At 39.5% G+C, this 9,832-nt stretch overlaps 1 long non-coding RNA gene across 1 annotated transcript; it reads right to left on the reverse strand.

Moving 5' to 3' along the window:
* Positions 1-6,673: 6,673 nt before the first annotated feature.
* LOC120721701 lies at positions 6,674-7,523 on the reverse strand. The gene is made up of 3 exons (XR_005693240.1): positions 7,480-7,523; positions 7,075-7,189; positions 6,674-7,005 (listed from the first exon to the last, which is right to left on the reverse strand). It is a non-coding gene; the product is annotated as an uncharacterized LOC120721701 (long non-coding RNA).
* Positions 7,524-9,832: the final 2,309 nt, after the last annotated feature.

A 9,832-nucleotide genomic window follows, 5' to 3' on the forward strand; every position in this document is an offset into this window, starting at 1 on the left:
ACTAGGAGCTCAGTCTGAGTGGAGATTTTTTGTTGTTTTTTTCCTATCAGCCTACCTTTCTGACATGTCTCCCCAATGTGATGTTTGTGTAAAGTTGGTCAGAAGGTTCCTTTGTAAGTGCGCATGCGCCATTAGCGTGCTGCCTGCTGTAACCCTAATTTCCTTCGGGATTAATAAAATATTCTGATTCTGATTCAAGCTATATAAGAATTCCACAAAACAATGCTGCTTTGACTGCAACGTCACAGCATGGTCACTAACATTGTGTACAATGACGGGTACTTGCTGGCATTAAAGGAACGTGTAATAAAGCCAACTCGAGAAGCAATCCACCAGGTAACCTTTATTGCTCATGCGACTCAAGGACAAAACAGTGGAAATCAATGCAAACACGGCTTCTCTTGATACTTATCTTTTATCAAGATGGATGTCAGTGTAAGCTGTTTCTATCACATTTAACCTGAGACCGAGTGTCAATGGAAAATTGTACTTAGTAGTCAGTATAATCTTTTAGTGATATAAGTTCGCATATGGTAGAATACTGCATGTATTATGCCTGTTTGGACATCACCTCATACTTCAGCTAACAATTAGATCAAGTTTGAACAACACCGATTGAGTTTCTGAATCTAACCAATTCATTCTGCTTTTAAGGCTTTTTGGCCTCAATCAACTCTAAAAGACAACTCTGAAATAAATATTGATGTAAAATCCCCCAAGATGAAGATGAAGAGGATAGTAAATCATTACATAGTGTCAGATGTTAGACGTTGGTTCTCTCATTCAGCATGTTGTGTGAGGGGAAAATAGGCCGGTATAAACACGGCTTACATGTTTCAAACTGAATAACACAGAGTTTGTTGAGTGTATACTAGCAGAGGTGCAGACAAACCACTGATGGGTGACAGGAAACCTCTATGGCTGCAGCCTACTATGTCATTATCCAATCAGCTGATCACCTTATCTTTGGGGCTTCTGGGAACAATGAACAGTTTGTCATGGCTTACCAGTGGAGCCAACGGATATCCTGACAAAAACATTTTCTTCCATGCTTTAGACATTGTTCATGAACGTTGGTAAAATTAAAATTAAAAGTATCATGATTGTTTTGAGATCTTTCATCCCCTCTTTGGCTCTCCATACAGACTGTACCTGTATGCAAAAAAAGAAGAAAATCCTACTGAAACATGACCACAAAAGAAAAACAACAATTTGTAGGCAAAGGGATAAGATTTCTGACCCATTACCTCCAGGGTACCACAAGACTATTAAAACTACATTTTATTCAGTGTACAGTAAAATCTGTTTATATCTTGTCTTCATTAAAAATAAATAAATAAATAAAAGAACTTACAAGGATGTCGATGAATATTAGCGTGTTGCCATTTTCAGAATATTTGTGTGTCGTAAAAACTTCCACTTGTATTAAATGAGTTGTAAAGACGCACATTTCTGCAGTGCTGTAAACATAATTTGAGGGACTCTGCTTGCTCTCTTCACATGGCTGCTCTCAGAATTGTTTTTTATCTGCACTCATTCCATCTGTGATGACCTCGGACAGACATCATTTCATTCTCCATTACCCCATTGATACGGCAGCACCGGAGGCCGGCCCTTTGACGCCACTCTGCGTGAACGTACAACACCGCCATCTGAGAAAAGCCTAAGTTTCAACCATAGCTTTATGCAACTTTTGAAGCCTTGACAATGTAAACTCAGGGAGAAATCGAAAAGTCAAGTCTTAAGATAAATACCACTCAGCAGTGTTAAAAGAAAACCAATGAAGGCCACATATTGCTTTCCAAAGAATTTAAGCTCTATTTAACCTTGTCAAAGAGTAACCATGATACAAAATTGCTTTTACAAAAGAAACTACTCACTGTAACTCAAACCTTTATATTCAGTTCATGCATGTAGTGTTTACAAGGTCAGCAGCATGACATTCAGAGTTTTTGTGCTTTCACACTGCAGCATGTTAAAGGCTGTCAAATAAGCAAAACTAACTCCTGAAAACACAGATGGACGTAAATCATCTGCAGGAAAACATTAAGGACTTTAAACAATTACTTAAAAAAAAAAAAAAAGGAAAAAAAAAAAAAAAAAAAGAATACTGCATGTAGTTATTTGTATTAGGAAATATTTAACCATGTATGCTTAGAGGCATATAATCAATTGTGTAGTGACAGGATGTGTGATCTCTAGCAGGCTGCAAAAGGCTTGGTGTGCACTCCAGGAATGCACCCCCACATCCTGGGAGCATGAGAGAGGTCGTACCTTGTTTTATTGTTTTACGGTAGGATTAACGTAGCTGTGTCTGTTTTAGTTTAAGTGCTTCTTTACATATAGATGAACTGCTGGACTTCCTCACCATGTCATCTAGGGTGAACAGGGCCGTGCAGAGAGGTTTAAAGGGGCGGGTGCTCAAAGTTAAAAAGGGGCACATTGAACCAGGCTGAATAACAACAACACACATTCATCAAGAATCTAATATGGGAAGGGCAGGGCTGTGTTGATCTGAGACTGTAGACATTAAAAAGTCCATAGGAGAGATGGTAGCTGATTAAACAAGTGTCATGAGATAATAACAAAATGCAAAGATTGGTGACAGCGCTTGGAACCATAAGGCAACAAAAAACTGTGAGAAATAATTTAGGCTCTGCCTGTGAATCACTCTTTGCTTCTCTTCTTCCTTCCTTCCCATCATTTCATATATCACTCTCCACTTGCTATCTGAGAACAAGGCACAACTTGCTATTGCAATAAACTATAATCTAATTATCCACACCTAACAACTCCAGCACTTAATCTATAATAAAATGATGACAGAAAAATGTTACAGCACTGCCTTTAGTAGCCTTACACAGCTCCTGCTGTTTCCTCCTCATGTCCTTACCAGCCATGTCTGGACAATGTTATATCATGAGTAATATTTTTTTTAAAACTCCATCTAAATAAAACACACACATGCACGCACACACAATGACATTTTAGACCTTCTTCAGAATACTGTATATACTATGGGCATCATGGTGCTGATCCAGAATCCTTACATTATTATTTATTACTAGAGCTACAATAATAAAGCAATGAGGAGGGGGAAGTAATAAATATGAAATAATGTATTGATGATGATTCCATTTGTTTCACTATCCACTCTGTGCAGGGGCAAAGCTTATTACATTTTTAAACTGTAGTGATACAATAATTTTACTGCTGTAAAATCCACATTTTGTCTTATTTAAAATATAAATCTAATATAATCTGCTTCTTAATGTATGTTCTTTAAAATACAGCGTGTGTTTTTAATATATTATAATTATAATAATTATTATGTGGACATGCATATTAGATCGTTTTTTAGTGAAATATAATCCCTCCAGAAAGGCAGGAAAAGCCCGGAAACTTGCTTTAAAACTAAATATGTTCTGAATACTTTAAAACTAAATATGTTCCCTAAAACGGTGACAGAGCTACAGACCCATGACAGCCTTACACAGGTAGCCAGCAGCTATGACCAGCACTACTTGTGCAGTTAATAAAAGGACAGGTAATGTTTGTCGCGCTGTTGCACACACAGCACGCTCGTTTGTTTCAGTTCGTCAGTTGCCACAAGACAACTTACCAACGTGTACGTAATAAGCTAATACTCCTGGGTGCTATACACTACAGTGTACGCTGTACACCTACTTACTGGTTTTGTCGCATCAGTCTGTGTCTCTGAGTTAACTTGTGTTTCTCCTACAGCTCCGGACCGGAAAAAATGCGCGTGCTCTTTGTGAGATCGTTCCCGGCTCGTAACCAGCGCGTTCTGCCGTCAAGGGCGATCATTGGTTAATAGTGATCATGTGACTGATGCAAGCCAGATCCTTTTATTTAGCAAAACTGTGATTAATAGTTAAATATTATTGTTGAGGGGCACAGACAGGACTCCGCACGCACACACACACACACATAAAAAAAAAAAATAAAAAAATGTTTTTTTAAAAAGTTGCCTCAACAAAAGGGCACTTTGGGCACCCATCAGGAAAGGGGCGGGTGCTCAAGCCCCTCTAGCCCCCCCCCCCCTCTGCACGTGCCTGAGGGTGAACCATCTAGGGTGAGGGGGAGACTACCCTCTTCCTGACCAAGGATGTTTCCTTTTGTGCTTTTATGTTATATGACCCTTTGATCAGCAGGACACACACACACACACATACACCCACTGAAGTATAAATAAAGACCGGGGCAGTTTCTTAGCGCGAGTCTCTCAGTCTGGAGACTGCCCTTGCTAGCAAGAAGTTCTGTGTGTTTCTCTTCTCTGAGTCTTTACTGAAGAAGTGTTTTAGAATATTTTCCTTAACACAGAGCTTTGTGCAATTTGTGTGTAATGAAAAAAAGTGTTTTTTTTATAGCTTTTTTTTTCGAACCACGAAATTGTTTAAACAGGTGTCGTGCCAAGGTAGGTATCCCCGACAGAATTTGTTTCCCCTGCGTCGGGAGCACACGCTGGGCTCTCCAAATCACGGACAAACAGGACAAAGATTCTTTACTTTTTAGTTCACAAACAATTCTTATAACGACTAACAACTGAAATTTCAGGTCACTACCTGGTTTACGCCATGTTGCAAGTTTTGTGAAGTGAATTTGTGATATTTAATGTATCGGATTACAATTTTTTTTCTCCCCGATATCCGATCCAATAATTTAGGTCTGGATCGGACCGATACTGTATAGTGGATCGGTCCATCCCTAGTAGCAGCTGTCTATAAACCCGTAAAAGCACATTTGTCCCTATTAGCAACAGAATTTTACTGTTAAAGTGACATTCAGGAACAAAAAGGATTAAAACGACTAGTTGTTCTTTGCCTGAAATGTTCTCGGGAAATGTAATAAGAGTCAGAACATAGCCCAAGTATGGCACGTTTTTCCCTCCTGCTCCTTCAATTTCAAGAAGGGCATGTATTGCTCCTGGGTGTCCCACGACAAGCTCTGCCACTAGTTTAAAGCAAACAGGATTGCGGCCTGTTGTCCAGCAAAAACAGCTTGTTTCTTTTTCAATTTCTTGCATGCTTTCCCTCAGACAAGTGTGGGATTGGCGTCATTTGTACAACCCACTGCAATACAATTGTCTTCACCACACTTAAAGCAAAACCATGCCCGGAGAGTGTCAGGGTCTTTAGCAGCAGCGCTTGGGTTCCTGGTGTTAACAGCTAAAGAAATTTTGGGCTCATATTTTTCAGGTTTGGTTGAATGTCTTTGGTTTTGGACAAGCATTTGGACTTGTTTGATCAACTCAGCTATTTGACTTTCAAGCTCGGCAGTTTCATTTGGTTTTAGTTTCACAGGTTAGGGTTTGGTGCTTACAGGAGGTTCAGTACTTGGGGTGGTGCTCCTTGGCCTTGGTTTCACAGTTTCACTGTCAGTTGAAGTAGGAGTCGTAAGTGGTGCTTGTAAGGGGTGGGTGAGTTGGCTCATTACGAATAATATGTTCAACCACTACTTTCTGAATATGCGAAGCGTTGTAAATGCCCTGGTCTATATGCACTGAACTAGCAAAAGTATCAGTATGTGGCCTGAATGCACTTGTGGGCTCTACAGGTTCACTTTAATCAATATTGGGAATGTTGTCAGCTGTCGTATTAATGTTATGTTCAACAAGTGATCATGTCTCAGTGTGGGGTGTAGGGCTGGCCTGAAACTCACCTTGAAAAATGCTAAGGAAGCCACTACCCCATAGACTCAGAACTGATAACTTCCCCTAAGGCAGAAGGGTCTATCTTTAAGATAGCCTGTTCAGACTCGTACACTATAAGTGTTCTGCCTTCGGGCTGACGTGGCTCATCTGGGACCCTGGCGACTTTAGAGATTGTACCATTCACCTCGGAAAAATTTGTTATATCGTCACCAATACAGTGTCTTTCAATGCCTGTAACAAACAGGCTTTTCTGGCTGTCAGCTTGAAAGTGTTCACAGAGGTCAAGTTCCATTTTCGAAAATAAAAGTGTTGTCGTATGAGTTGGAGATAAAAACCAATCTCCTGGCTGGCTCGCCACTAGTCACCCTTTTTAACTGAGTAGTCAGAAATAATCCAATCCACAGTAATCTGTCATCTAAAGTAAAAAAAAAAAAAAAACCAATCATTTAAAATCTACTCTTGTTAGGTTCAATTAGGCTCATAAGGAGACTGGCAGAGAAAACTCAGCTTAGAGGAAAAAAATGAGAATTAAGACTATTAAAATTTGGAACATTTCATTTGCTCCAAAAAACATAGACATGAACCAAAACATTTAAACCCCTCCAAACATTTAGTTCACCCGAATAATTCGACCTTCAAAATGTTCAATACTGTCCCTTTAAGTGTCCATAAATGGACCAGGTACGCTGTCCATTTCACTTAATATTTTGTATTTGGTAAGTATCAACGTTATTTGGATTGTCTTTAGTTCACGGTTGTTCCCTCTGATGAATCAATTTTTTGTTAACTGGTAGGCTATATATTAACTCTGTGGCTTCACACGTTAGAGCGCTGAAACTTCTACGACAGACAGATGCAATGGAAAACAATAATAACCTGGCACTGAGCAGGGACTTCCTGTGAGCAGTGCTACGGTGCTCAAAAAAAGTAACATTTAAAATAAAATAAAAATAAAATACAATTGGCAATAAAATAACCCTGGGCTACAGAAATACACGAAATGTATGGAAAGAGTTAATACAGGAAACTAGAAAAAGTGTAAATATAGATGATGTTAAATATCAACACTTCACCGAGTTCTTTTGATTCCTCATAGGCATCCGATGAAAGACTAAACACTGCTCAGTAGACCATTTCACACTTTTATTCTCTTACACAATACTTCTAGAAGGGAGATGCATTCTGTGTGACATGTTGCAGAGAATCTCAACATGTCACACAGTTTTATTACAGGGTGTCCCATTCTAGTCTAAACAATAGTGTTACACAAGCATTCAGTAGTCACGTTGCATAGCGTGCTCATAGGTTATTGTCTATTAGCTGCAACACATCTTTTCTCAGCTCCGGCGAGGCTGCGACCTTGCCCTACTTCTCCTCTGGCCGTTTCCTGTTATCTCTACTTTTTGCAGCCAAGCATGGGCGAGAGTCTCCTGCAAACCTACTTCTAAGAGAGTGATACGCTGTAAGAGCCTTTATTATTCAGGGCCGTGTCCACTTAATTACTACACTATATAACTTTATAATAATAATGGATTGCATTTATATACCTCTTTTTGAGACCCTCAAAGCGCTTTACAATTCCACTATTCATTCACACACTGGTGGAGGTAAGCTACAGTTGTAGCCACAGCTGCCCTGGGGCATGGCCGCAAGCGAGGCTGCCATATCGCGCCATCAGCCCCTCTGGCCATCACCAGTAGGCGGTAGGTGAAGTGTGTTGCCCAAGGCACTTCACCAACCGCCTACTGGTAACCTTCCGGTTACAAGATGAGCTTCCCAACCCCCTGAACCACAGTCGCCCACACTTATTATAACACTTATTAAGAAAAAGCAAAGCATTATTGAGGCACTTAAGCACAACAAATGCTTATGAATGTACATCATGGACAAACATTGAAAGCATTTCTCCAGTTACCATCAAACACCAGTTATCAGACTTTCTTAACAAAGGTGTCTGTGCCAGTGACACACAGATGTGGTTAACCCAAAATATGAATGCTGCAAAGCACCATACAAATAAATGAATGAATAAATAAAAAAATGATCAAAACATTCACAATAATAATAATAACAAACTTTATTAAATAATCAACTTTATGGTGAGAGCATATTTGCATTTCAAAAGAATGTGAGCAGGTCATTAATCTGTCATTATGTTGCTGAAGAAAAGAAACAATAACAGTAGTAGGAAAATGTCTTTATTGTGTGACAGTTTGCAGTTTACACAAACATTGTTTCCACTTCTATATTTAAGTAATGGTAGTAAAAGAAGCAACTACTGGAATTGTATTCTTAAAAGTTGTCATCAACACTTATAAGCCTGTGGCCAATGGTAGCTCAAATCTTTTTTTTATTTTTTTATATCAGACAGTAAAGAAGAAGGAAAGCTCTAAAAAAAAGTTGAACTGAAGTTTTCTCTTTTTTTTCTTCTTCCAACTTTGTTTTATTGATTTCAACAATGAGATACAAAGTTAGCAACAGCTAAGTCAATCTTGATTTCAGAACAGTGGTATGTCCATTATACCCTCCAACCCCCCAACCCGAATTCTCCCCCTACCAGGTCCACACTAGACAAAACACAGCAGAGAACCAGTCTCTGCCCACACACACACAAAAAAACAAAAAAAGAAAAAACATCTCAGGACCCATACACATAACAAGCATAACCCCCAAAAAACAACAACAACCACAACCCCCCCCCCCCCGCCCCGCAACCAAACAAACAAACAAAGCAAAAACAGAGAAAACAAAAGCAGAGAAAGGACCAAACAAAACAAAAGGAAAAACAAATAGATATGGTATAAATAAGATTCAAAAAAAGACAAAACAAAACAAAACAAAAAGAAAAAACAAAAAAAACCCATTATAATGTAGCTTCGCTCAGTTCACTTCAGACTCAGGAAGTAAAGTAATGGTGTCCACCAGCAAGAGAAATGATTTCCAAATTTTGTTAAAGTCCTTAATAGAACCTTTTACAGAGAATCTAAGTTTTTCCAACTTTAAGTTAAAAAGTACATCTCTCACCCAATGATCATGAGTTGGGGGGTGGGGAAGCTTCCACTTCAACAGAATAAGCCTCCGGGCCAGTAAAGTGGTAAAGGCTAGGGCCTGTTTGAGGGGACCAGATAAGTTCAAGTCGGGAGGAATGCCAAAAATTGCGGAGAGTGGGTTAGGAGGGACAGTCTGGCCATATGCTTGGCTAAGTGTGTCGAATATATTCCTCCAAAATGCACTCAGTTTCGAACAAGACCAAAACATGTGGACATGGTTGGCAGGCGATAGTCCGCATCTGCTACAGGCATCACTGATGGTTGGATAGATTTTAGATAATTTTGCGTTTGTATAGTGTACTTTATAGACCACCTTGCACTGAATCAAAGCATGACGAGCACAAATTGAGGACGAGTGAATCAATTTCAAAGCACAATCCCACTGCTGTTCTGGCAGGGTTGTCTGAAGCTCTTCCTCCCATCTCAGCTTAATATGAGAAATGGATTTGGGGACCAAAGCATCTAGTATTTTATACAAGGCTGATATCAGTCTGTTTTGATGAGGGTTCGTCTGCAGGATGATATCCAGATTTGTTTCTGGAGGCCGATTGGGAAAGTGAGGGAACTGTGTTTTTACAAAACTTCTAGCCTGAAGACAACGAAAAAAGTTGGAATTAGGCAGGTTGTATTTAGACGATAGGTCAGCAAAAGATAGAAAGGTGTCCTGACTGTACAAGTCCTTAACAGTCCTAAGTCCGTTATCTTTCCAACTGCTAAAGGCCGCATCAGTGTTTGAAGGTGCAAAATTACAATTTTTTGATAAAGGCGTTAACAAAGACGGTCCAAGTAGCCCGAAGTATTTTCTGAACTGTCGCCAAATAGTTACCATTTCCATAGCTATTGGATTATCCCCAACAAAGGTTGGAGAAAAAGGGAGTGGTGAGCTGAGTATTGATGATAATGAGTAACAGCTAGATGCAGTTTCCATTTGTACCCAGGCTGGTGCAGGGGGGTCGTTATGAACCCAATGTAAAAGTTTTTGTATGTTAGCTGCCCAATAGTAGTGTCTAAAATTGGGCAGACCAAGACCACCGTCACTTTTAGAGGACTGAAGAATAGACTTGCGAATTCTAGCTTGTTTCCCTCCCCATATGAAATGTGACAGAAT

Source organism: Simochromis diagramma, unplaced genomic scaffold, assembly GCF_900408965.1.
Source record: "Simochromis diagramma unplaced genomic scaffold, fSimDia1.1 OVJJ01000604.1, whole genome shotgun sequence".
Taxonomy (NCBI): domain Eukaryota; kingdom Metazoa; phylum Chordata; class Actinopteri; order Cichliformes; family Cichlidae; genus Simochromis; species Simochromis diagramma.